General features: G+C 35.0%; 1 long non-coding RNA gene across 1 annotated transcript in view; it reads right to left on the bottom strand.

Moving 5' to 3' along the window:
* Window positions 1-829: 829 nt before the first annotated feature.
* Window positions 830-21985, bottom strand: part of LOC149748583 (uncharacterized) — a 473818-nt gene continuing 452662 nt past the window's right edge. The window contains exon 4 of the long non-coding RNA XR_016394174.1: window positions 830-3200. This is a non-coding gene — a long non-coding RNA (uncharacterized LOC149748583). The remainder of the gene's footprint in view (window positions 3201-21985) is intronic.

Here is a 21985-nt window from a genome sequence, read left to right as displayed (position 1 = left end):
ATAATCAGAATGCAAATTGAAAACCATTTGAGATTAGTGTTAAAGATGTTTGTGGTGACATTAATATATTCTGTTATACAAATTTCTCCTCTTACACTTAGATACTCAGGGATGGGTGCAGAGAATAGAGATAGCAGGGTTCATCCAGGTTTGAGTTTTCACTGAATAAGTGTGATGAAAAGACAGAAATTAGTTACTGGTGGAATGTTCCTAAAATGATGGATCATGAGACCTACAGTGGATAAAATATGTAGGAAAAAAAAAAAGAAGGGGTGATGGATTTGGACAAAGTAAAAGGGTTAATTAACTGAAGGTTTTGCATGTGTCATTAAAGATTGTAGTTACGGAGCAACTGAAAATGCAACTGAGAAGTTTCCATGACGTTTTCAATCATGTATGAAGGCAAAATAGTGAGTTTCAAACACACAACAATTTAGAAATTTTGACCTAGTTTTACCTTGCTAAGAAACTCATTGGATGTCCTCACGAACATTACATAAGGAATATGTGGAAGTTATTATCGTAGGTTCCATGAAAAAATGGAACTCACCCAGAAATAAAAAAGGAAAAGAAATTGCAGGCTGTTGGTTTGACCACAGGTCTAAAATATAAATGAGAACAGGAAGCCAGGGGACTCTTAGTTAAATGTTTTCATGAAGAAAGAGGAAACTTAAAAAAAAAAGTGTGATTAAGAATCTGGACATTCTTAGTTATATATTGAGCAAGACAACTTTCTTGTCTTAAAAATTACAAAGAGAAAGAAAATAATTAAAATTACAGTCAAAAGAGTTGCTCAAGATGAATAGAATATGAACTGGATGGAAATATGGCACATTTTAAAACATTTAACATACTGCTTGTTTCTTTACTGAATAATAGGTAAAGAAACAATATCATACATAATATATACAGCTTTTCAATGTCTAGAAAGTTAGAGTAACAAAATAATATATATGGTATAAAATTTGATAGGGTAAAGCTTTATGCTGAAATATGTCTGGAGATGAAGAGGAGAATATAGGTAGATGAGTTTGTAGTGGAAAATTTAAAAAAAAATAGAGGTTTGAATTATGACCTAATATACAGATATAGTTACCAGAAAATTTAAAAATAGTAACATAACTAAGCAAACATGAAGTAAGGGAGTAATGAAAGTAGGAAGTAACATATTCCATTAATCTTCCATGTAGATAATGTATAACATTAATCAACTGAATTCAGAGGTAAAAGAATAATATTTAGAGTTATTTTTGTAACTGACAGGAGAACTAAAACGAGAAAATGCTTAAAGTTTTAACATTTTGGACACACAAAAGGAGACAAGGTGTGACAGAGAATACTACTTTCAATTAATATCTTTTGTACTCTTTGGGCATTTGTTTATAATCTATTTGTTTATACTCTAGTATAAAGATAACATACTCTTTATTTCCTGGTTCCTTGAAACATTTTCACTCTATTTTAATTTATTGCAAGACATTCTCTGTGGGACCTTCCCATGAAGACCATCCAAAAATCAAAGGCAGGAAATGAAATGACTAAGTAATTGCTCAATGGTTTAAGTTACGTTAAAGCTCCACATTCCTTCATAATTGCCCATTTTACTCTAGATACAATTCAAGGTGTAAAACTATGTTTCATAAAACTCTAAATAACTGTGTACTAACAAGTTTTGAGATTGTGCTCCGCAGTAGGCTCATTCGGAAAATTATGGTTAACTATGCTGACAGAAATTGCCAAATTTCATCCTTAGGGATATATACATACATGTGAGAGAGAGAGAGATTGAGAATGATTTCAAGGAATTGCTTCATGCCATTGTGAAGACTAGAAGTCCCAAATCTACAGGGCAGGTGATCAGGCTGGAGACCCATAGAACAGTTGATGCTGCTGCTTTAGTTAAAGGAAGTCTGGAGGCAGAATTCTTTTTTCCTCAGGGGAACTTCAGTCTAAGACCTTCAACTGATTGGACGAGGCCCACCCACATCAGGGAGCATGATCTGCTTTACTAATATATACTGGTAAATTGTTAATTTCATGTAGAAAATATCTCCACAGTGACATCCAGACTGGTGTTTTACCAACTGGTGTCTGACCAACTGGGTACCATGGCCTAGCCAAACTGAAACATAGTTAACCATTGCAATGACAACTATTACTATATATGACTACTTTAATTTTTAAATTACCATTTAAAATATCCACCATAAAACTAAAATACTAAAAGATAAATTATTGCAAATAGGGCATTTAATTTCAACAGCTATCATAGACAGTATTAAAATACCACATTCAATTTATATAAGGCTTGCTCCTGAATCTCCAATAAAGTATTTTTTTTCTACCCTCCAAAATTATATTAGCCCTACTTCTAAAGGATTCTGGATAAATCTGTAAAGGTTGTTTGAAAATGAACAACCTTTCTTGCTGTAACTTTCATAAGATTCCCATTTATTTCTTGCTGTAACTTTCATAAGATTTATTTCTTGCTGTAACTTTCAGAAGATTCCCATTTTTGATTTATCAATCTCTGTTTCTATACTGTGTGAAAAATTACCTAGTAAAAATATGTCCTCAGATCAATTCTACCTTTTGACTTTATCTGTTCTCATATAATGCCACCTTAAAATGTATGTACTTAAACCAGAATATTTCTAGTATAGCTTAACTAACATATTGTTCTAATGTACATTGTACAAATAAATTTTCACTGTAAAATTTTTACTTATTAATGTGAAATAAACAAAACTGTTCCAGCAACAACTGGCCATTTTTTAAAATCCATTTTACAGTAAGACTGACAAAAATTCCCACTGACCTGCTGGCTTCGTTTTATGTGCTAACACTGAAGCAGAGTTTGATTAGAGATTCTGAATTTATTTACTTTCCCTCATTGTTTATGTCTGTGTACACTTAAATGGCTGCCATGTTCTGATTCTGGCTCAAGGGAATATGAGTTTTAGGAGAGTTAATGGGGGAAGAATGTATGTGCATGCAGCCAATGTACGCACATTCTGTGTGTGTATATTTATACACATATCTATGAAATACTTGTGTAACTATACTTATAATTTACTTACCTACTCTCTCCCGCCTCTATCAGAAGATGCACGTGATCCATCTGTGTGTGCACATTTGTGAAAAAAGTCTCCATTCATTGTTCCAAATGATTCAAGAAAATATGAAATTAGTGTATAAACCTGTGTGAAGAGAAAAATAGAAAAGGCATCCCATGAGTTTCCTAATCTGGGTATGACATAACTTGAGAGATAAAATTATTCAGTGATATATTTATAAAAGGTGGAAGTTTGCAGAAAATACACAAAATATCTTGGGGAAACCATTCATCTGAAGCAAAGATTCTGAATCTTATCAAAGTTGCGTGATCATATATGGAGTTAGTGGTAAAACTGAAATTAGAGGTCAGTTTTCTTGAAGATTAGCTTAGACCCACATCCTTGTTCTACTGAGACTCAGTTTTCATATTATGCTTCACACTAGGTAGATTCCTTCTGCAAAGAGACTTAGAATAATTCTAAAAGAACTTGGGAAGAAAGAAAATTTCCATAAGAACAGACAGGTTTTGGTTTTAAAAATAAAACGCAGAACTCTAGCTACAAAAGTGTTCCAGAAATGTAGTTTTCAAATTTCTAAGCCTCTGTGGTATAGAAAGGCATCCTAAAAGGAGTGTAGAATAGAATATCTCAATAATTGCTACAACCTATATCTTGGCTGCTCAAAATCCATGCACATCCCTCTACTTAAACTTCAAAAGAGAAACAGTACCAGTAACTATGTTTACCTACTATGCATAATTAAATAATTATGAAAACACACCTAATCTTTTATCAGTAGGAGAGATCCATAATCATATCAGGAATTTTATCCATCTCTAAGTGAGATTCAATACTCTTCTAGGTATCCTACGTTACTATATTATAATATTCAGATAATTTTAGGTCACCTCTACCAACTAGGTGACCTCTGATTAAAAAAAAAAAAAAAGATTGGCCAGATATATGAGACATTATTAATAGAAACTAGTGAAAATACTTGAGACATAACTAATAGAAAATATCCAAGTGGAAAGATTAAAACAAATCTTTTGTTTATGTTGTGTGTTCCTCTGTGTTACAAAAACAGCAAAGCATGTTCTGACTCACAAAACAATGATACCATCCATTGCACTGAGCCACAGTCAGCTCTTTCATAAGAGGCATGATGTTTTCAGTTCTACAGCCAAAAATTCATCTACAGTCAGAAATTCATCAGAAAGCTATAAATGCTATGATTAGTCAACAAATATATCTTACGTAGATTTTAAGCTCTGGATAAAACTTTCAGGAGTGATTTAATAATTATAGCTTTCAAGTAAACCTAGGGCTCTCATGAAGAAAATGGTGACCAGGTGTTTTGTCATACCATTATAGGGCACATTTTTTTTTGTAAATATATAACATAATAAAACATGTTTAAGCAGTACCCTGAGGGCTTTGTCAGTTACATGAAGAGATCACTAAGAGTGATATTTGTTATATGTTGACTTCATTGAAGAGAGATGATTCTTCTGAGCTTTTCAAAAATGGGAGAGAATTTTGGTGTGAGGTGGCATAAAATGATTTGCTGGAAAATGGTATGACAGATGCCTGCTCAGGGTCCTTTTGACTTTACATTTGTGCCATCCTTTAATAACACTATGTTTCAAGAAATGCTCTGCAAAGGTCTCAAATGGAAATTGAACTTAGTGTGAATTCAGGCAAGTTCTTAAAGTTTCTAAGTCCTGGGTTTTTCATCTGTAAAATGAAGAGATCGAGCTAGACTGGGATTTTCAAAATGTGTCCTATTTATCCACACACTGAGGTATGCCACGGGGCCACATGAGCGAAGTTCGCACACTCTCTCCTTTACCTTTACAGCCTGATTCTAGCTACTGGAAAAACTGATGTCTGAATTTCATTTGAGCAAAGATCTCCACGTTCCATTCTAGAAGCAGTAAAGTACAGTGAAATGAGTTCAAATGTACTTTTCAATGGCCTGAAATAGGGCAAGAGACTGAACCTCTTTAAATCTTGGTGCCCTTGCCTATAGATATTCATGATAGCATCTCTTGATGGCAAAATGCCATAGCAAACTGAGAATCTCTTGACTTCCAGCTTTATGATCTATGATGCATTTCTTCTGCCTTTTTCTCTGCTGAATCGCTAACATTTTTCTCAAATGTGCAAGGAAGAAGTCTTTTTAGTCAACTGAGAAGAAATAAAAAAGGGATTCAACACCTTCTATGATTACAAGATATGGAAAAACTCTTGCAGTTTGTATAAGAGTATATACCCAACCATGTTAGAACAGCTTTAAAATACATTCTTTGAAGTACTTTGGGGCCATCTCAAATATAATGCAAAGAAAATCTTTGACTTAGCTATTGCAAACATTTATTCAACTGCAATGCAGTTATTACATGTATTATGTTACTATTTTATGTCTGTGTTTATACATGTAATATATTGGTACACATACGTATGCTTCCTTATTATCTTTCACTTTATTTTCCTAACTATTGCTAAGTTGCCTAAAAAGCTAGACCTCAGCTTTTAAGTACCTGAAACAAAAGATAAGTAGACAGGGGAAAATGTATGTTATTGGCAAAAGTGGAAACCCTAGAGGAACTGTGCTCATCCATCCTTCTTGTTATGTTTCTTCCTATCTCAAATCAGCTCTTAATCACTAGTTGTGCTTCACTAAAAGTCTTCTACCCCTGCTGAAGCTTGAGTGAGCCCTGAATAATCAGTGGATGCATTCTCAAACATGAACTGACAATGCAGAGGCTTCAAAGTTCTGAGCCACACGTTAACTTTTAGGAAAAAAAAAGTCACTCCGAGCATTTTATAGACAGCAAAACTATCCTAAATAACTCCAAAAGATCATCATAAAAAACAAACGAAGAGTCCAAGGACATTTTTTGTTTGTTTGTTTCCATGAGGGCGGATATTTAATAGAAAATTAACAGAGGGCTGAATGAAATAGAATTCCTTTCGAACATCTAAGTTTTCAGAAGTGTAATGGAACCCTGGGTGCTTGGGACAACATACACTGGAATATTGGAATATCTGTTGACTTAGAAGTGAATTGTGGTTTTATCTCCCCTACAGTCCATCTCACTGTTGCAGATTGCTGGACTAAAATTTTTATGTGAATATGTTGATAAACATTTTTTGTTTGTTTGTTTTGTTTGTGAAGATTGAGTGTAGACAGATTTCATTAATAATATCTGACATAAGACAATTTTAACAGGATACTCTCATTTCTCTGTGTTTCCTACCTGAATTCTGAGGAGAAACTGATGTGAAAGTATTTGCCAATTCTTGCTGATAGTTCAGCTAAAAAGTCACTTCCATGGGAAACAGTATGGAGAATCCTCAAAAAATTAAATATAGAACTACCAAAGGATCCACCTATGCTACTTCTGGGTATTTATCTGAAGAATATGAAAACACTAACTCAAAAATAAATATGCATCCCTATGTTCATTGCAGCATTACTAGCAATAGCCAAGATGTGGGAACAACCTAAATGTCCATTGATGGATGAATGGATAAAGAAGATGTGGTACACATGCATACAATGGAATACTACAGAGCTATAAAAAGAAGGAAATCTTGCCATTTGCAACAACATGGATGGGCCTTGAGGGTATTATACTAAGTGAAATAAGTCAGGTAGAGAAAGACAAATACCGTGTGATTTCACTTATATGTGGAACCTAAAAAACTAAACAAACAAACAAACCAAACAAACAAAAAAACAAATTCATAGATACAGAGAATGGATTGGCAATAACCAGAGGGGAAGAGCATTAGAGGGGGGGTGAAATGGGTGAAGGGGGTCAATTGTTTGGTCACGGATAATAACTAGACTTATGGTGGTAATCACTTTGAAGTATATACAAATATCAAATTATAATGTTACACCTGAAACTTATATGATGTTATAAACCAATTTAACCTCAATTTTAAAAAAAGGTCCCTTTCCTACAACCACTTCAAATTCATAAAACCACGTATTCCTCGTTTCAGCACTGGAAAGCTCAGAGCCTGGCATATGGTAAGTGCTTAAAAACATAATTGTTGAGAATACAAGAAATTATTATTTTATCAAAGTTTCATATTATCTTTCCTTGCAAAGAATTCAAAGCTAATTTTATTTTATAAAAACTATATAACAACATCACAAAAAGAATTTAAAATAGAAAAAAGGAGAGAAACCATTCACGATCTTGTTTGAATAAAAAAGTAGTGCACTTTTTGTTATTTGACTGTCAGTATTTTTTCATATGGCTATTTCCAGAGTTGAAGTGATAACACAGTAATATTTTATATTTCTATTTTCTGATGTTGTGATATCATTTCTATTGTTATCATTGAAATAAATGTATATTACTTCATTTTTATTATGCTAGTGGTGAATATAAGGTTGTTTATTTCACCATTTCAAAGAATATTGCAATGGATAGATATGTTCTTAGTTTGTCCCATTTTTACTGGTTTTTCCATTGGATATATTTACAGAAGAGGAATAATTAGGTTAAAATGTATAAGATTTTATACAATTGATTATAGATCACTGAATTATTTCAAAAAATGTACACATGATTCATCAGCAAGGTACAGAAATTCCAATTTCAGAGCAACTTCACAAGTACTGGAAATAATAAACTTTTCTAATGTAATTGAAAGAAACTGTACTTTGTTTTGTTTTTTGCGGTACGCGGGCCTCTCACTGTTGTGGCCTCTCCCGTTGCGGACCACAGGCTCTGGACGCGCAGGCTCAGCGGCCATGTCTCACGGGCCTAGCCGCTCCGCGGCATGTGGGATCTTCCCGGACCGGGCACGAACCTGTGTTCCCTGCCTCGGCAGGCGGACTCTCAACCACTGAGCCCCCAGGGAAGCCCTGTACTTTGTTATTTTAACTATATTTCTAGGATTGCTATAGAAGTAGAAAATATTTATGTTGTTATGAGTTATACTTTGTCTATGATAATTCACATGAGTGAGTGGTGTGTGGTTACCAGAAAACAATAGTTAATATTTATGGTAAGAGTTTGGCATGTATTCATTTAATCTTTAAACCCTATAATGACAGCATTTTAAAAACTCATTTTAATATATATGGACACTTAGACTTAGGGAAGAAAAATCACACAGTTCATACATGTTGCACCTAAAGTAATTCAAAATTATCCAAATATCTAGAGGATGGGATGGGAGATGTGAGTGAAGACATGCAAACTGAATGAGACTGCTTAATTCCTGTTGGAGTCCTCGAAGTCTCCCAACTTGACTTGTATTGTTGTTGTTGTATTTGGCTTGTTAGTTTCATTGTTTTAAAATTCCTGAACACTATACAATCATTTCTTGAAACTAATATGTCACTTGATATTTTGAAGAGTCCACAATACAAAATTCTCTTTGTCTTCATAAGCAATACTGGAACAATCTATAGTGAACTTCTAGGTGAAAGAAACCTTATGGGATGGTTAAAGGTCAAGGTCAATGTAGTTATGAATTTTTAGTTGAGTAACTTGAGACCAAGCAGGTCAAATGATTGGCCCAAATCTGAATTAGTAAGTAGCAGAGCTGTGACATTTCATTACCCTACATTCCCTTGTACTATCTTGCTATTGATTCTTTGTATGGAAATGTTTGCTTTGAGGGTGGTAAACATAATGTCAGGGTCCTTTCTCTATGGCAGGAATTAAATTTTATAATCACTTCCAAGCAAGGTGTTAAATTCCTGTTATTCCAAGCCCTCACCTGTGCATTAAATCCTCATGCTGAGACAGAATGTGAGAGTGCAGTACATGCTTCCAAGGATACAATTAACCCTATTCCTATTTGTACTGCATGTCACGTGGTCACATTAAAAGATTTTATTGTTTTGCAGATAAAGATTGTTTGAGGCATCCTATGTTCATCTTGAATTATTCATGAAATATCATTATTTATTCATTAGTTCCTGAGCAATCTTGCTTAGTCCAAGTACCTATACTCTTTTGTTTCTTATATGAAGATGTGTTAGGATAATAGCTTTATATGAGATGTACAGTATTAAAGGGCAGCTTCTAACCATTTAACCTAGCATGGACATTTAGAGACAGAACAACTCACTGGTAAAGAATACATAAGAAAATTAAGATAGGGGATGCTAATCAGAAGCAAAGTCAAATCATTTTACATTAATGGGCAATTGTTCAAATGCTAGTGTGTCACGATTAATAGTACTTATTTAGAATCTATCATCTGAGTCTCTGAAAGAACTCAAGAACTTAAAACGCTAGTTTTGAACGAGTATTCAAAAGCCTTACCTTAGAATGTACCTAAATGCTCTCAAATAATGCTTTATCAACCTGTTGATTTGGAAGTAGCAAAGGAACTCCCTGGGGAGAATATAAAGTAGAGTTTTATGAAGCATGATACACCAAGAAATGGTCTATGTGAATGATGAATTGAACAGTGAGAAGGAAGAGGATAAAAACAGAAATACAGAAAAAATGAGGTGGGAGGGGCTTCCAAAAGGTGTTTATGAGTTAGAAGATACCCCTGCTTGTGGGAATAGGAAGGACTTAAGAATGACTTACCCAAAACTAAGCAAATGAGCTTATAGATGGAATACCCATATCATATATTTCCCAAACTAGTCCCTTTTAAGAGTGAAAGTGGGTTACACTAGGACAAGAAACATAAACTAAGACTGTATTAAGTAAATCAGGGCATGCCATTATCCTAAATATAGAGGACTTAAGTGAATACTTATAACGAAAAGTATTTCCTGTTTATCATGCCACACTAGAATCTACTCAGCCCTTTGGGGATACTGAGAAATAATGCTCAGTAGAGTGTGTAAAGTCTAAAAAGGGATATATGTGAAATGACTGAAGGAACTCAAAACATTTAGCTTGTGTAAACAAAGGTATCAATAACTTATCATGATAGTTATTCTTAAGTAGTTGAAGGCATATCACATTATCTATGAGTAAGACTTACTTGGCCTAGCTGCACAGAATAGAACTAGAACTAATGTGTGAGTGATGACTGGAATATAAAAAGAGTTTATGACATGGTGTCATGCTTTAGGAAGTTTGGGTTTACCTAGGTTGGAATCACAACTTGGTTGCCAATTATTCAGAGGAACTTAGAGAGTTCTTACCTCTGTATCTCAGCTTTCTCATACTAAGGAATGACTTCTCTAAGGTTATACATGTGGCCATCTCAGATTCCTCACTGCTAGTTGTGCAGGGAATGTTCTTATATAAAGAGAGATAGTTAGAGCATCAACCCCCATTCTTGGTTAACAAGATATCTCTGGGAGGTCTCTCTCTACTTTCAGTTATCATCACACCTCTTAAAAGTTGGACGTATTGCTCTTCCTTTCACATTTTATCCTACGTATAGGTACATAGTTCAGGTGATACAGGTTGCACATCTATACAAAACTCAAGTAAGGGGTAGATGTTAAAACAGGAAAAGGGAGTAACATGAACCAAGGCAATCCAGTTTTAGGAAATTGGATATAAGTTCAACTTGGAGTCTTACAGTAGAAAATTCATGACATGGCTTCATTGGGCAAGTGCCATCTTTAGCAAGCCTACGTCTACCTCTGGCAGTGGGCCCTTGCCCTCTAAGCTAAAGAAAGGGGCATTATTTCAACATATTATAAGGCACAAACTTTTCCAACTAAGTATCTCTGATAGAAAGAGCAAGAGAAATGGGGCTGTGTGTTTGTGTGCTCATACAAACTTTGGGGAAGTGACAATATGTGTCACATATGTGACAATATGTGTGTTTATTTATGTGCTATCAGGCTGAAATGGTCTATCAAAAGCATAATATTTCTTTGGATTCTTACAATTTTCTTTAAAATCCTTAAAAATATTGCATGTACTCTATATCTACCTTATTTTCAAATAAATATAACAGTATAAAATGACTACAAAAAAGTTGATGATGCAAGATGTGCAGTTTTTCCCAGGAAATCTCATATACTTTATATTCCTCATAACTTGCATAATATCTGCTTAGTAAGTTAGGGTTGCTGTAACAGAATACCATAGGCTGCGTGGCTTATAAACTACAGTTTTCACAGCTCTGGAGGTTGAGAAGTCCAATATCCAGACACCAGCAGATTTGGTGTCTGGTGAGAGTTCACATCCTGGTTCACTGACAATCATTTTCTCACTGTGTCCTCACATGGTTGAGGCAGGAAGGAGCTCACTAGGGTCTCTTTTACAAGGGCCCTAAACTTATTCTTGAGGACCCCACGCTCATGACATAATCACCTCCTAAAGGCCTCACCTACAAATGCCATCACACTGCACATTAAAATTTAAGATATAAATTTGGGGAGGACACAAAACATTCACTCTATAGCAATATCCCCAAGGTTTTGTTTTTAGCTGTGCATTTATGAAACAGGCATGTACATTAACAACTGAAGAGGGCAGAAAAATCCCCCAAATGACATAAGCAAATATATATATACCCAACTATCACTATAACTGTATTTTAGAATACTTTCATGATGCTAAAATGAAACCTGTACCTCTTAGGTATCACTTCTCATTCCCACCTCCCACCAGCCCTAAGAAACTACTAATCTATTTTCAACCACTATGAGTTTGTCTATTCTGGACATTTCATATATTTTTTAAAAATCATACAATATGTAGTCATTTTTGACTGATTTCTTTCACTTGGCATAATGTTTTCAAGGTTCATCTAGGTTGTAGCATGTATCAGTACTTTAGACATTTTCATTGCTGAATAATATTCCATTGTATGATTATATCACACATTTTATTTATATATTCATCAGATGATCATCTGGGTTGTTTCCGTTTTACACAATTATTAATAATGTTGCTCTAAATATTCACATACAAGTTTTTCCATGGAAATAAGCTTTTATTCTCTTGGGTATATATCAAGGAGTAGACTTGCTGAGTCATATGTTTCAAATTTAACATTTTGAAGAAATCACAAACTGTTTTCCAAAGCACCTGTCACAATATAAATTTCTATCACCAATGTATGAGAATCCCAATTTCCCCACATTCTCATGAATATGTGTTTTAAAGCATCTTTTTGAGAAGAGCCAACCTAGTGGGTGTAAAGTGGTATCTCATTGTGGTTTCGATTAGCACTTCCCCAAAGACTACTGATTTTGAGCATTTTTTCTTGTATTTATTGGTCATCTATATATCTTCTTTAGACAATACCTATTTAGATATTTTCCCCATTTTTACTTATGAGATATATAATTTGAACATATTTTTCCCACTTTGGATAGTTTTTTACTTTATTGATGATACTATTTAAAGCACAAAAGTTTTTATTTTGATAAAATCCAGTTTTTTTCCTTTATCACTGTGCTTTTGGTTTTATATCTAACAAGACATCACCTAACCCAAGACAACAAATATTTACTTATATTATGTTTGCTTATAAGAGTTCTTACATTTAGGTCTACAATCCATTGAGTTCACTTTTGTATATTGTGTGAGATAAGAGTCCAGCTCCATTTCTTTGCATGTAAATATACAGCCCCTTGCATTGATAAGCCTACTCTTTACCCACTGAGTGATCTTGGCACTTTTACCAAAAATCATTTGACCGTATATTTGACAGTTTATTTCTGGACCCTCTGTTCTATTCCATGGGTCTGTATGCCTGTCTTTATGCCAGTACCACAGTATTTTGATTATTGTAACTTTGTATTAAGTTTTGAAATTAGGAAATGTGAGACCTCCAACTTTGTTCTTGACTTTAAAGGTTGTTTTGGTTGTTTGGGGTCCCTTAAAATTCCATGTGAACTTTAGATGGAATTTTCTATTCTTGTAATAAACGATGTTGGGATTGGAATAAATCTATTCCATTAAATCTGTGGATCACTCTGGAGAGTACTGGCATCTTAACAACATAAAGTCTTCTAATCCATGAACAAAGGATGTGTTTCTATTTATTGGGGTCTTCTTTAAGTTTTTTCAACAGCTTTTTGTAGCTTTTAGTGTACAAGTCTCTTGCTTTTTTGGGTTTTTGCTATATATATTTTTTTATGTCATTGTAAATGGAATTGTTTCTGTAATTTCTTTTCTTTCTTTTTTTTTTTTTTTGCGGTACACGGGCCTCTCACTGCTGTGGCCTCTCCCGTTGCGGAGCACAGGCTCCGGACGCGCAGGCTCAGCGGCCATGGCTCACGGGCCCAGCCACTCCGCAGCATGTGGGATCCTCCCGGACCGAGGCACGAACCCGTGTCCCCTGCATCGGCAGGCAGACTTCTCAACCACTGTGCCACCAGGGAAGCCCTGTAATTTCTTTTTTATATTGTTCATTGAAGTATATAGAAATTGAACTGATTTTTAGGTGGGGATCTGTATCCTGAAACTGCTAAATTCATTTATTAGTTTTAATAGATTTGGGGAGAATCTTTAGGTTTTTGTACATAAAAGATCATGTTATCTGCAAACAGGTAATTTTACTTCTTTCTAATTTTGATGCTTTTTATTTCTTTTCTTGCCCAATTTCTGTGGCTAGGAATTCCAGTATTATGTTGAATAAAAGTGGTGAAAGCAGTCATCCTTGTCTTATTCCAGGTTCTAGAGGAAAAACTTTCAGGTTTTCATCATTGAGTATGATATTAGCTCTGAGCTTTTATATATGGTCTTTATTAGATTAGTTAAAAATAAGAAAAAATGTTTTTATTTTACCTTCTCTTATTCCTTCTGAAATGGTCTTCCTTATTTTATGCAGAACTGAGTTTCTAACCTGTATTCTTTTCTGCCTCTCTAAAGAACTTCTTTTAACATTTCTTTGAAGGCAGGTATGCTAGAAACAAATTTCCTCAATTTTTGTTTGTCTGAAAGAGTCTTTATTTCTCCTTAAGTTTTGAAGGATAATTTTGGGAATTCTTGGTTGGTGTTTTTTCTCTCAACCCTTTAAAAATTTTACTCCACTCTGCTCTTGCTTGAATGATTTCTGAGGTAAGTTGGATAAAATCCTATCTTTGCTCTTTCATAGGTAAGGTGCTTTGTTCCTCTGACTTCGTTCAGGACTTTTCCTTTCTCTTTAATTTTCTATATGTTGAGTATGATGTGGCTAGATGTATTTTTATTTTATTTATTTATTTTTTTGATGTTTATCCTGTCTGCTGTCCTCTGGAGCTTCCTGGGTCTGTGGTTTGGTGTCTGACATTAGTCTGAGGAAATTCTCAGTCATTATTATTTAAAATATTTGTTCTATTATTTTATATCTTTTCTCTGGTATTCCTATTACAAGTATATATACCTTGTGTAGTTGTACCATAGTTTTTGGATATTCTGTTCTATTCCTTTAAGTTCTTCATTCTCTTTTCTTTTCAGTTTTCAAGAGTTCTACTGACTCTAGCTCGGAAATTCTTTCCTCATCTGAGTCTAGTCTACTAATGAGCCCATCAAAGTCATTCTTAATTTGTGTTACAGTGTTTCTACCTATAGCATTTCATTTTGGCTCTTAGGATTTTTATCTTTCTGCTTACATTGCCCATATGCTCTTGTATATTGTATACTTTATCAATTAGGAGCCCTTAGCACATTAATCATAGTTGTTTTAAATTACCCATCTGATAATTCTAATATTCCTGACATATCTGGATCTGATGCTTGTTTTGTCCCTTCAAATTATGTTTTTCTTTTTTTTTTGCCTTTTGGTAACCTTGTGATTTTTTCTTGATAGCTGGACATGTTGTATTGGGTAAAAGAAAATTATATAAAGAGACCTTTAATAATCTGGGGGTGAGGTGTGGGGGTGGGGGAAGAGTTCTGTAGTCCTATGATTAGGTCTCATTCTTTTTGGTGAGCCCATGTCAGTGGACTGTGAACTTCATCAGTGTTTCTCAGTCTCTATCGCCCACCTTAGGTGGAACAGGATGGATAGAGTGGGCTGGAGTTGGGTATTCCTTTCTCCCATATAGAAGGCTAGAGTAGGATGGAGTTGAGTATTTTCATTCCTCCAAATCAATTAGTGTCTGATAATACCCCAACAGGTTAGTCTCTGATTAACTGGATTCCCATGAGGGCAGGCCTTATTTAGAAAAGTGCTGTGGTTTATTTCAAAATGCTTTTTTTCCTCTCCCCCTCCAGGAAGGACGAGGGGATTTTTCTCTAATATTTACTGTAGGAACCTGGTGAAGCTCTTGAAGATAAATCTCATAATAATGTGGGGACACCCTTATGATTGGTTTTTCCTGGAGTTTTTAACCCTCAGAGCTGTCCTCACTAAGCTTCCAGCAATTTGTCAGTTCAGGTTTTCCTACCCTGGCACTGGTTCCCATGATAAAACATTTAATTCTGTACTCTGGTAAGCCATGACTCCCTGTCCATCTTCTTTGCCCATGGTTTCCTTTAGCTCCTTGTGCACATTTAAGACAGTTGACTTAAGATTTTGTCTAGTATGTCCAATGTCTGGGCTTCCTCAAGGACACATTTCTGTCAATTTGTTTTTCTGTAAAATTTCCCAAGTTTCCTGTTGTTGATTGTTCAGTGCTGTCCTTTTGTCGTGACTTTTCTAAACCATTTTTCAAAGAATATATTCACTGCATTTGGAGTCACTAAAGTGTTTATTCCTTTAACTCAGTGGTTAGCCAGTGGCCAGGCAGAGATTTTCTTAAATGCTTGAAGTCAAAAAGAGAAGGAAAAGAATTCTACCCTTCCAATCAATCATAGCATTGATACAAACTGGAACATCCCTTCAATGCTAAACAGGCTGCCTACAGCTTTGCCTTTTCTTGTACCTCCTGCTTGTTTGGAACCTGCAGATCAGTCAAGGGTGCAAGCCTAGAGGTATTCCTAGATCTCTTTATGCATGCGTCTGGTTCTGCGCATGAATGTTGTCCTCCCTCTTCCCATGGTGTATGTGAGGGCCTCTAAGTGCTTATTCCTAAAAAAAGAGACTTCCTCTTTTTGCCGCCTCCTTCCATGGTTTTGGGTCTATATCCGTCTTATTAAGCAGTCCTCTGATTGCTGTAAGTTTTGGATTAAATTTCAGAGTTCTGAAAAATCAATTATGTCCATCTTTGCCAGTTCATGGTTGTTTCAGTGGAGTTCCCTACTCTACGATATTTTGTGACATCATTCACAGTACTGTTTTTGATTTACTCTCTTGGGAAAGGGAGGGATCTGGATAGTCTTAGAGTATTCCATTTGACCTTTCCCACTATGATCACTCTTTCTCAACAGATTAGTGGCCCAATATAGGGTTACACTAACTGATAAGCACATAGGTTCTAATTAAGTTTTCAAGGATTGAGGAAATACCAGTATATAGGTGGTGGATCCAGTGGGTTTACTGGAAGGAGGACTTACTGCAGTCCAGTGTGAGTACTGGAAATAAATACTATATTTATTATCTACCTCCTATAGGTCCCCATTCTAGGGGAACTATGATAGTTCTTTGGGTATCCAGATAAAAATATCAACTTAGAACATATGTTCAATAATCCTTGAAATGTCTGGACATTCCTCCTTTTCCAATGTATAGTTACCCAAATAAATGATAAGTACTGAGGCTCCTTTGGGTAAGAATGGGGTAATCATCATTTTATATACCTGCCATGGTGTTGCCGGGTCCTTCCTTCTAGAGATCCAGTGGACTCTGTGTATGAAAACTGGCTCATATTCAGAAACTGAGCAAAGGACCATGACTTTTAACTTAGGAGACTGATCTCACCCTCCTCATCCTCCATTCTTTTTTTTTTTTTTTTTTTTGCGGTATGTGGGCCTCTTACTGTTGTGGCCTCTCCCGTTGCAGACCACAGGCTCCGGACGCGCAGGCTCAGTGGCCATGGCTCACGGGCCCAGCCACTCCATGGCACGTGGGATCTTCCCGGACCGGGACACGAACCTGTATCTCTTGCATCGGCAGGCAGACTCTCAACCACTGCACCACCAGGGAAGCCCTTTTGTTTTGTTTTATTGATCAAAGATGTTAAGCAACACCCTTGTTGGACACCTATCACTTTATTCCCTAGATGTTCTATGATCCTTTTCCATAAAGATGTCTCTATAATCTTTCCGGTCTTTACGGTAATTGTGTCCTCTTGACTCTTCGTATTTAAGCACAATTACTTCCCCTCTATTACTTTGTTATCATGGATGTTAACAAGTACAGCTTTATCTGACTGCCTTTCCAACTATCCTCGCCTGCAGAGGAGAACCATCAACAAACTTATCAGTGATGCAGGTGCCTCTATTATCAGCATATTCCTTATGAATTCCTTAGTGAATGTTGCATCCACTCAGTCTTCCCATTGAACATAATTTTTGGTGAATCTTCTGCCCTTACATAATATAGTCATTCTAGCATTTCCACCTACCCCAGCCTATTATTTTTTCTACCATCTCTCAGGGTAACATAGACATTTCCACTTCACTGAAAGCTGACCATTATTTTTCCAAGATTCTAGGAGCAACCCAAATGGCAAGTTTGACCCCATCCTGTGGGGTTTTTCTCAATGTGCTGAATTCTGTGTCCTGAAAAAGTGTCCCTAATTCAATGAAATCTTGCTGATCTAATCTTACATTCTGATCCTCTTGGTCAAGTAGCCTTGAAGAACCAGTCTTAGGAGGACTTTCTTCATCCCTGTCAATACATGCCATGTAAACCTTGCAATTATTTAGAGTTATAGTCTCTATCCTCCCTTATCAAGCCCAGCACATCCTCAAGGCAAATTATGCTGCGATTTAACCCTAGGTTGTTTTTTTTTGGCCTGGCAGCAATGAGAGCAGGTGGGAACAGCTCCTGAGGGGCCACCTTTTGTCTGTGGGAGAGAGACTTCTGCAGAATCTTCCAGCACAGCTAGATGCTACATCATTTTTTTTAAAAGGATGGACCATTTCTGGAAGCCTGAAAAGTCCAGGCAAGTTGTAGAGTCAATATCCTTGGGGATATCCCAACTTGTATCTCCTTATCATATTTCAGGATATCAGATTCCTCTCACCCTTCACATAACAGATCTGTTTTGCTGAGCAGTCAAATGTCTTTAGAGTGCTTGAGCTCTTACAATTAGGTCTTCAGTCTGCTGCTCATCTGTGTCAGCCCTTCCAGTGCTGGAGATAATGCCTTCTGTGATTCTTACATTAACTGCTTGTTAAGAGGTCTCAGTCTTTCATTATCCTCTACAGGGCTTAAATACATCACAGCAGTAACCAGCCAACTCTGCTGTCTTTGTAGGCATTGTTACTCCTATATATTTCAACTTTCCACACTTTATACCTACCACTGTATTCCCTCTATGGAGAAAATTTCCCAGATTACTGTTGGTAAAATTTTCAGCAATTGAAGCACCACATTTTTCTAAGTAAACTGCATGCCCTGCCTACCAACCAAATTGCCATCCTGCCTGTGAATGAGTCATTCCCAAATCCCAATCTTGTAGCCTCCTTTCTCAGACTATCCCAGTAGCAGTACCATTTTTATTAAATTTAGGTCTTCCAAGAAGCAGGCATCAAGATGGGATTAAACATACAAGAATTTCAATAGGGGAAATGTCTGTGAGAGAAAACAAGGATGAAAATAGGAAAGGCTGATCCTGAGCGAAGGAGATAGGGAAGGAAGGTTGGATGAAAGCATCACATAATACCAGGAAGTATAAGAATGGTTTGGCAAGAATTTCAGGGAGAGTTTGAGCCGAAGTCCACCATCAGAGGAGTCTCCTGTTTCCAAGACTGGTCCAGTGTTATGATTGTATCCCTGCTACACTAATCATTGGTTGGTAAGAACCTGTGGCCTATGTGAAGCCTGTGCTTGTTACAAATGAGGCAATGAATTTCAGAGTGCAACTCAACCTTTAGACAATATTGTTCCCTGGAAGTTGGAGGTCTGTAGGTATACTCATGGCTGCCACTCTATGTAAGATATCTTCAGTTCAAGTCTAGCAATTTATTTTTTTAATTGATCAGGTTGGATTTATCATAAAAGTATGAGCCTATTTAAATTCTAGATAATCTAGTAACATATCTAATTAAATTCAGATATTAAAGAAACAAGAAAAGAATTTCTGCTATCATTATTTAGTGTAACAAACACTGTAAGAATAAAGAAAGTGAATATATATGGAAAGAAATAATTACATGTCATTATTCATAGAGGATAAAATCATCTATATAGATTATTAGGTTAATAAGAAAATTCAGCAGTTTTCTATTAGGCCTACAATCAAAAATTAAACTTGTTCCTTCAGACAAAAAACAATTAGAAATTGTAATTGAAATGCATGGAGAATTTTCAAAGTAATATATAAATAATAAGTAGTAAACACTAGAAAAATATTCAGAAATTTTATAGAAAAAATTTACAAATTTATTGAAAGATAAGAAGACCTAAATAAGTAGAAAGAAAAACCGTGTTCATGAATGGGAATTTTTCATATTTTTAACTTCCTCAAATTAATCTCTAAATTCAATGTAATTCCAAAAAAAATTACAATGGGCATTTTTTTATAAACTAACTTTAAATTTTATATAAAAACAATAGGGTTATGAATCAATGAAACAAAGTTTGAAGGAAAATGAAAGTGAAGAAATTTTCTCTATAAGTTACAAATATATTTATAAATCTATAGTATGAAGAGAGTGTGGAATTTATGTAGAGATACATAAAGGGATCAATGAATCAGAACAGAACACCATACATCTATAGAAACTTTAAACATGAGCAATCTTCCACTCCTGGCTAAGAAACAGTAGCAGGGAGTGGATTTATCCTCTGTGCCTAAAACAACCATAACACTGAAAAATTTATGAGAAAACTACTTTCAGACATTAGGCAGTGCAGGAAATCGATCACTGAGAAAGAGGAAACAGACAAGGTGAGCCCTTTGATTGTCTAAACTTACTGCCTGGAGAAAATATGTAAGTCACAGAGGCAGCAAAAAACAAAAACAAAAGCAGAAACCAAAGGAGACCCTAGTAGATCCTAGAAGTCTCCCTGACTTGAAGAAATAAAGTTGTGAGTCCTAAGCGACCAAAGCAGTCTGAGTTCATAGGTCAGAGGACCAGAAAGGAGAATGATACAAAAGATAAAGTTCTGTAGGTCTATAGAAGGTCATTCTCAAGTCTTCAGCTGAGTACTGATTAGACTTTCTGAACAGAAATTTCCTGAGGTCCCAGAAATATCCATCTAAAAAGATTAGAGGGAAAAAAATCCCTAGAGCTGGACAGAGACTAGAACTAGTTTGTGTTTTCCACCAACCAGAATGGAAAAACCTTGTAGTTAGTGAAAAACCAGGGAGTCAGGGAGTCTACTTAAGTATGGCTTAATAGTAAGTCAAATTTAGCCAAGAATATAGGCTTCCCTTATCTTGATCCTAACAGGAAACTTAAATAAAGGAACTTGAAAGGAGCAAAGTATTTTCAAGTAACTTAGCTGCATACCAAAAACAAAAGCTTAATAGTATTTGTAGGAATATGAAAATACCTGGCACCCAACAAGGTAAAGTTTACAATATTTAGAATCAAATAAAAAATTTCTAGGCATGCAAAGAAATAAAACAATATGACCCATAATAAAGAGAAGTTATTCAATAGAAATTAATTATTAGTTAAGAACATTAAAACAAAAAATATGAATTATATACTCCAAATGTTCAAGAAGTTAAAGATTGACCACGTTAAATTCAGACATAAAAGATATATAAAATATGACTAAATCAAATTTGTAGAGATGAAAAATGAATGAGATTAAAGAACACAGAGAATGAGATTAACAGTAGATTAGACTTGCAAGAGAAAAGATTAGTGAAACTGAAGATAAAGCAATGAAAAGTGTCCAAAATGAGACACAGATAAAAGGGACTGAAAATAAATGAACGGATCATAATGAGCTGTAGGACAACTTCAAGCAGCCTAATGTACACATAATGAGCTTCCCAGAAGATAAGATAGAAATTGGGAAACAGAAAAAAGTATATGAAGTGGTTGCTTACGGGCAGAATGGACAATGATGGTCTTGAGAGAGAGAGTACAAAGGGACATGAAGAATTTTGGGGAGACAGGTTCTTTTTCTTGATTGTAGTGACGATTTTATGAGTGCATATATATATATAAACTTATCAGTTTATACAATTTAAACATGTGCAGTTTGTTACATTTCCTTAAAACCTTCATAAAACTGAAAACTTAGTGGGGAATAAATGGTCTAATGATTTTGGGAGAGCTTGTCATAAGGAAAATAAAGATTTACTCACTACGTTACATAGTATATGAAAATAAGTACTAGACATAAGATCTAAGATTTAAAGGTAAAATTTGAAACATCAAGAAAAAATGTTTTTATGACTACAAAATAGAGGTCAAGTTTTTAATAAGACCTAAAAACTAAATACCATAAGAGTGAAAGACTGGTACATTGAGTTATATGAAATAAGGATATCCCATGCATCAAAAAACTTCACAAAAACATGAAAAGATAGATTGCATAAAAACTATTTACAATCCAGAGGATTACTATATAGAAGACAACTTCTGTCCAATTAATAAGACAAAGAAAACTTATTAGAAAAAATGATAAAATATTAAAATAGTTGATACACAGTAGAAGAAATTACATTTCTAATAAACATAAAAAAGACCCCTGCAACCTCACTAGTAATCAAGAAACTGTAAGTAAAAATGACAGTGAGAATGAATCTGTATTTTCAGTAAGTAACAAAATGTTAAAAATCCTGATGTTACACATTGTGAAAAGAATTTAGGATAACTATAACTGACATTATTGTACACTGCTAGTGGGAATGTAAATTGTTTAAACACTTTGCAAAGCAAATTGTTATTATCTATTAAAGTCAAACATTTATAATACTTACACTTTAACTAGAAATTCCACACTTAGTCTTTCACCATAGAGAAAATCTCATGCATTAATTACCAGAAGATACTTATTAAGAATGCTACTCCAGTAAT

Source organism: Delphinapterus leucas, chromosome 8 (genome assembly GCF_059928025.1).
Source record: "Delphinapterus leucas isolate spDelLeu-1000000601 "Yukka" chromosome 8, BTC_Dleu_Yukka2, whole genome shotgun sequence".
NCBI lineage: Eukaryota > Metazoa > Chordata > Mammalia > Artiodactyla > Monodontidae > Delphinapterus > Delphinapterus leucas.
The sequence above is the reverse complement of the archived record's forward strand: the minus strand, read 5'-3'. Positions and strand labels throughout refer to the sequence as shown.